At 34.4% G+C, this 5,279-nt stretch overlaps 1 pseudogene; it reads left to right on the forward strand.

Moving 5' to 3' along the window:
- Positions 1-4,210: 4,210 nt before the first annotated feature.
- On the forward strand, positions 4,211-4,392 carry LOC112407085 (uncharacterized; annotated as a pseudogene).
- The last annotated feature ends 887 nt before the right edge of the window (positions 4,393-5,279 follow it).

Consider the following 5,279-nt stretch of genomic DNA (forward strand, 5'->3'; position numbering starts at 1 on the left):
AAGAGCTGCACAGGGTTTTGGTCAACACACACATGAGGAAGTTATCTAAGACCAGGGAAAGAACGCTCCAAAAGGATTAGCACTCTTGCATTTGTCAGTAACTCGTGGGTCAAAGACGAAATCAAAGGAAATTATAAAGTATTTGGAACTTAATAAAAATAAAAATACTTCATATTAAACTTGTAGAATGCTGCTAAAGCAGTACCTATAGGAAAATTTATAGCACTAAATGCTTATATTAGTAAAAAAGAAAGATCATAAATCAATGACTTCAGCTTCTACCTTAAGAAACTAGAAACAAAAGAGCAAATCAAACCCAAAATGAGCAGCAGAAAGGAAATGGTAAAGGTCAGAGCAGAAAATATGGACTAGAAAACAGAAAAGCAATGGAGAAAATCAATGACAATGGAAGATTGTTCTTTAAGGAAGTCAATAAATCAATAAAACTTTAGTTGCACTAATCAGGAAAAAAAATAAGGACATTTTCAATATCAAGAATAAGAAAGGGGGCTTCCCTGGTGGCGCAGTGGTTGAGAGTCCGCCTGCCGATGCAGGGGACACGGGTTCGTGCCCCGGTCTGGGAGGATCCCACATGCCGCGGAGTGGCTGGGTCTGTGAGCCATGGCCGCTGAGCCTGCGCGTCCGGAGCCTGTGCTCCGCAACGGGAGAGGCCACAACAGTGAGAGGCCCGCGTACTGCAAAAAAAAAAAAAAAAAAGAATAAGAAAGGCAACATCATTTCAGATATTAATAGGATTACTAGGGAATATTATGAACATTGCTATGCCAATAAATTTGAAAACTTAGATGAAATGGACAAATTCCTTGAAGAATACAAACTACTAAAGCTCACTTAAGAAATAGAAAACCTGAATTGCCCTCTGTCAGAGAAAGTGAATTTGTAGTTGGAAACTAATTCTAGGCCCAACTGGCTTCATTGGATGAATCTTACCAAACATTTAAGGAAGATTTTACACAATCTACACAAACTCTCCCAGAAAATTAAAAAGAACTAATTCTGTGGTATCAGAATTACACTGATACCAAAATTGGACAAAGAAAAAAAAATAAACAAAATCAAAAACCTACCAGCCAATATTCCTCATGAACATAGAGGCAAAAATTTAAACAAAATTTTAGCAAATTGAATTGAACATATATAAAAATAGTAATACTTATGACCAAATGGAGTTTATCCAAGGAATGAAAAGTTGGCTTAATATTAAAAAATCAGCCAGTGACATTTATCATATTAGCAAAGTAAAAAAAAAAAAACACACACACATTATGTTTATCTCAATAGACGAAATATCCATTTCTGATAAAAACTCTTAGCAAGCTAGGAATAGAAGGGAACTTTTTCAACCAGTTAAATGGTATCTATGAAAAACCTACAGCTAACATCCTACTTAATAGTAAAAGAATGTATGCTTCCCCCTAACACTGGGACAAAACAATGATATCAACTCTCACCACATTTTATCAACATTGCAATGGAGTTTCTATCCAGTGAAATAAGGCAAGAAAAAATAAAGGGAATCCAGATTAGAAAAGAAGAAATAAAATTCTCTTTATTCTTAGACAACATTATAGTCTACAGAAAATCTGATGGAATCTAGAACAAAGCTACTAGAACTAATGAGTTCAGCAAGGTCACAAGATACAAGATTAATATTAAAAATCACTTGTATTTCTATTTAGTAGTAATGAAAAATTGGAAATTTAAGTTGTGGAAAATAATATTTACAATAGCATTAAAAAATGTGAAATACTCAGGGATAAATCTGACAAAAGATGTGCAAGACCTGTATATTAAAAACTATAAAACATTGCTGAGAGAAGTAACAGAAGACTTAAGTAAATGGAGAGATGCATCTTCTTCATGAGACCAGAGACCTAATATTGTTAAGATGTTAGTTCTACCCAAGTTAATCTATAGATTCAACACAATCTCAATCACAGCCTCAGTGGACATTTTTGTACCAATTGACAAGCTATTTCTAAAATCAATATGGAAATATAAAGAACGTTGAATAACCAAAACAACTTTGAAAAATAATAAAATTAGAGACTTAATGCTACCTGATTTCAAAATGTATTATAAAGCTGCAGGTATCAGAACAGTGTGGTATTGGTGAAAAGGCAAACAAATAATTCAATGGAACAGAATAGAGAATCAATAAGTAGAGCCATACATATATGAACAATTGATTTTTGACAAAGGTGTAAAGGCAATTTAGTGGGAAAGGATAGTCTTTTCAACAAATGGTACTAGGACAACTGGATAATCTATATCCAATTGCAAAAATATTGAACTTTGATTTATACCTTGCATCATGCAAACATTAACTCAGAATGGATCATAGACATAAATGTGAAACCCCAAACTATAAAACTTCTTAAAAAAAAAGCATAGAAGAAAATTTTTGACCTTGAGTTAGAAAGTTTTCTTAGATACAACATCAAAACCATGATCCATAAAAGAGCAAATTGATAAATTGGACTTCATCAAAAATTAAGAACCTAATTTTTCTTGAAAGATACTATTAAGAGGATGAAAAGACAAGCCATCGACTGGGAGATAACGTGTGTAAAGTTTATATCTGTAAAGTGCTTGTACACAGACTATAGTTGACCCTTGAACAACCTTGTGGATTTTCAACCCTCCACATGGTTGAAAATCCATGTATAACTTTCAGCGGCCCTCCATATCCAGTTCCACATTCGTGGATTCAACCAACCACAGATCATTTAGTACATGTTTATTGAAAAAAAAATCCACATATAAGTGGACCCACACAGTTCAAACTGATGTTGATCAAAGGTTAACTGTATATAAATAACTCTCAAAACTCAGTAATGAGAAAGCAACCCAAAAGACTTAAACAGACATTTCACCAAAGGAAATATGGATGACAAATAAGCATACAAAAAAGCTCAATATCATTAGGGAAGTGCAAATTCAGACCATAATTAAATACCACTACATGTGCATTAGAATAAGTACAGTTAGAAAGACTGACCGTTTCTAGTGTAGGCTAGGATGTGGAACAACCAGAATGCTCATGCACTGACAGTAGGACTACAAAATGGTACAACTACTTTGAAAAATAGTTTGGAAGTTTCTTATGATGTTAAACATGCACCTATCTTGTCATTCCACTTCTAGGTATTATCTAAGAGAATAACTTTTAATTTAGACAGAGAATTTTTAAAACAATATCAATATGAGTATGTATATGAATGTTTATCACAGGTTTATATGTAATAGCTAAGAACTGGGAATAACACAAATGTTCATCAACAGGAGAATGGGTCAACAAATTGTGGTATATTTCTGCAATATAATACTGCTCAGCAATAAAAAGGAATGAAGTATTATACATCCAGCAATAAGGATGAATCCTAAAGTTATGCTGTGTGAATACAAGTCAGACAAAAAAGAATATATGTTGTATGATTCCATTGATAGAAGAATCTTAAAAAATGCAAACAAATCCATAGTGGTAGAATGCAGATCTGTGTTTGCTGGGGGTATGAGTGGGAAGTGGGCTAGGATGGGAGGGAGAGACTGCAAAAAGCTTGAGAAAAATTTGGGGCATGATGAACATGTACACTATCTAGATTGTGGTGATGGTTGTATACATATATACATATTCATATATACCCATATATATGTCAAAAGTTATCAAAGTGTACATTTTGAAGATGTTCACTTTATCATATGAAAATTATACTTCAATAAAGTTGATACAAAAACCCATTACTTACTTTAAAAGTAAAATGTATGTAAAGTTGAGAATATAGCATACAACTAGATGACAGAAATAAGAGCCAAACATATCTCTTATATCAATAAGTATAAATGGGTATTAACTCACGAAAACACTATCAGACTGAATCACAAAGCAAAATTCAAATTAACCCAGAAAGGTTAAACAGGTGGAAATGTGTAACAGGCAAATGCAAATTGAAAGAAAGCTGAGGTTGCCCATTCATATGAGAAAACATTGAATTCAGGTTTAAAAAAATGCTAAGCCAAACAAGGAAGATATTGTATAATGGTAAAGGGTGCAATTCACAATGAGGCTATAAGAATTTTGAAAATCAGTGAACAAATTACACAGCAGCAATATTCATACAACAGAAATTATAAGAGATGCAAGAAGACATTAACAACAATAAAATCATGGTATTAAAAGGTAATTTATATACTTACCTGGCAGGGGAGATATCATGATCACGAAGGTGGTTTTCCCAGGGCATGGCTTATCCATTGCACTACAGGTGTGCTGACCCCCGTGATTTCCCCAAATGTGGGAAACTTGACCACATAATCTGTGGTAGTAGGGGAAAAAAATGTTAAAAGAAAAAAGAGGTAATTTATCCTCTTAGACTCTGATAGATCAAGCAGATGGATGAATAAATATAATAAATATCTAAACAACAAATATAAAGCAAATCTAATTGATATATAGTTGTCACTTCGTATCTGCAGGGAATTGGTTCCAGGACCCCCGCGGACACCAAAATCTGCAGATGCTCAAGTTCCTTATATAAAATGGTGTAGTGCGTGCATATAATATATGCACATTTTCCCTTACACTTTAAGTTATCTCTAGGTTACTTACAATACCTAATACAAGGTAAATGCTGTGTTAAATAGTTGTTGGAGTGCAGCAAATTCAAATTTTGCTTTTAGGAACTTTCTTGTTTCTTTTTTTTTTCCCCTGTGTATTTTTGATCTGCGGTTGGTTGTATCTGTTGATGTGGCATCTGTGGATATGGAGGGCCAATGTATTTCAAACTGTGTAATCTGAAAATGGAGACTACATCTTATGGTTTTACAAATCCCATTTTATACTCACAAAATTTGTCATATAATAGGTGCCCAAACTAAAAAATTGTAAAATGCAGAAACGCTTATGGCAATATTCTCTTCTTACAAAGCAAGAAAAATCGAAATTAAAATAAAATTAAAAAATAAATTTAGAGATTTATGTATTTCAGTTAAATAACTTTTAATTCAGACAGAGTTTTAAGCAACATTAATAAAAATATCATGTATTAAAACCATGGGATAGGGCTTCCCTGGTGGCGCAGTGGTTGGGAGTCCGCCTGCCGATGCAGGGGACGCGAGTTCGTGCCCCGGTCCGGGAAGATCCCACATGCCGCGGAGCGGCTGGGTCCGTGAGCCATGGCCGCTGAGCGTGCGCGTCCGGAGCCTGTGCTCCGCAACGGGAGAGGCCACAACAGTGAGAGGCCCGCGTACCACAAAAA

The sequence above is a fragment of the Neophocaena asiaeorientalis genome, unplaced genomic scaffold (assembly GCF_003031525.2).
Source record: "Neophocaena asiaeorientalis asiaeorientalis breed wild unplaced genomic scaffold, Neophocaena_asiaeorientalis_V1.1 scaffold205, whole genome shotgun sequence".
NCBI lineage: Eukaryota > Metazoa > Chordata > Mammalia > Artiodactyla > Phocoenidae > Neophocaena > Neophocaena asiaeorientalis.